This window comes from Papaver somniferum, chromosome 5 (assembly GCF_003573695.1).
Source record: "Papaver somniferum cultivar HN1 chromosome 5, ASM357369v1, whole genome shotgun sequence".
NCBI lineage: Eukaryota > Viridiplantae > Streptophyta > Magnoliopsida > Ranunculales > Papaveraceae > Papaver > Papaver somniferum.
This window is the reverse complement of record NC_039362.1, coordinates 206,866,489-206,868,366: the sequence shown is the minus strand read 5'-3', so window position 1 is coordinate 206,868,366 and position 1,878 is coordinate 206,866,489. Positions and strand designations below refer to the sequence as shown.

Here is a 1,878-nt window from a genome sequence, read left to right as displayed (position 1 = left end):
GAGCAAGTTTAAATAACCAGCGATAAGAAGAAAGAAAGCGGGGCCGTCAACAGGGAACAAAACAAGGGTTTGCTGCTTTAGTTTTCTTCTTGCTATGTTTTGCTAGATTTCCATGTTAGGGCGACAGATGAACTTGTAGATGTTAGTTTATTTTGTGTTCTAAAACAAAGTCAGTTTTTAGTGCTTAATGAATGTTTGAGTGTCTCAATTGATGGTTTTGATTTATAACCCTTTCATGTTTTATGCCAAGTATACTTCATAGTTCGGTATTAAACCATTCCATTCTAGACCTGATTCATTATTGTCTATGATAATTCTTTGACCATCTATGCCATGTATAGTTAGTGCTTCGGATATCTACATTTAGGTCGAGACCAGCTGGTGTTGCAATGGAATTGGAATGGGTATTTGCAGTTACCTGTGATGACAAGCTGGTATTGCAGGTGATGTTGCAATGGAATTGGAATGGGTATTTGCAGTGAGGTTGTATCTGCTTAAGCCATTTGATGTTGCTGACAAATTTGCTGAATTAAGTGCTACTGAAATTGAAGGAGGAGAGGAGAGTATCTAGAGAGTTGTCTTGCCAGGTGAAAATTGATAAGTTCTTTGTTTGAGTTTCTGTTTAATGATTGTTATTAATGATGTAGATACACTTTTCTAATTTCTAATTACTCATTTTTGGTTTTGTGGTCCTGTAGATACATGATGAAGCGAAAAAGTTCTCTTATCAGACTGGTGTTAAAGTCGCTGTTGCATATGGTGGAGCACCAATGCACAAGCAGGTTTGTTGCTCTCCCGCATACTTATTTTGTTTGTATTCACTGGCTATGTTAGTTGGTATAATTCTTTGAGTAGATTTTGGCAGTGCAGTTGATTTTTTTCAGCATTTTAAAATATCGTATATCACATCATTTGTAGTTGTACCATGTTCTTCGTTCACACACATACAGGAGTTCCATGTTTTATTTTTTTGTAGGTGCATTTGATCTTAAGTAGTGAATGTGGCTTTTTATTGATTGTCCATGGATTCTAACAATCCATAATTATAGCCTATGGTATTGACATCTGCTAACTATTGAGAGAGGCACTGCCTGTTTTTTAATTGAGGCGCAGTTGCTCTTTTCTACCTGCCGTTTGTTAAATACTATGAACATCTGTGTGTCATCTATAAAGCAAATAAATTTGTTTGTTTCAGAAGAAGATTTAAGTCTGAATATTTTAGAGTAGCTAAAGATTATAAACATTAACCTTGAAGTACTTGCACAGAACTGTTACATTTTCAGCTCTAGTGATCTTATTAGCTTAAGCTCGAGTTTGTTTCAACTTCAGCTCTCGCTTATGGCTTGTGTGAGACAATGACATTACAAAGTTCTGGTGGAATATTTTTTCTTTCCTTCACTTTTTTATTATTGCATGCCTTAACCCTGTTGCAGTTTCTTTGTTAATGGTTGGTCAAGTGGAAATATGGGTTTTAAAACTGTGATATGTTTGTTTGAGCGTGACCTTTTCTGGTTGTGCAGGGATGCCATTCATGCTAGAGATTTAGAACACCAGCAGACATGGTCTCGAGTTCAAAGTCCATAATCTTAACTGGATGAACATGGCTTGGAGATCTGGTTTACAATCTCCTATGCGTTCAAGAGATGCAGCTCCAATACAGACACCGCCTGTCATTGAGCCTTGGTGCCGAGATATTCTTAGTTTGTCTACGGAATGTCAACTGATAGTGCATGACTTTTCACAAAATCTCAAGGATGTGGTGCAGCAGCAACAAGTAACAACTTCTGTAACGGAACGATTATTGGTGCACAACATTTTGCAGCAGCTGTTGTTGCTTAAATGGTTTTTTCCGTAAACTAAGCATCTCCTCTTGATGGT

The 1,878-nt window shown here is 37.1% G+C and overlaps 1 long non-coding RNA gene across 1 annotated transcript; it reads left to right on the top strand.

Annotated features, from left to right (window-relative positions):
• The first annotated feature begins 548 nt into the window (after positions 1–548).
• Positions 549–1,557, top strand: LOC113278487. Its single transcript, XR_003325543.1, has 3 exons — positions 549–587; positions 699–782; positions 1,521–1,557. It is a non-coding gene; the product is annotated as an uncharacterized LOC113278487 (long non-coding RNA).
• The last annotated feature ends 321 nt before the right edge of the window (positions 1,558–1,878 follow it).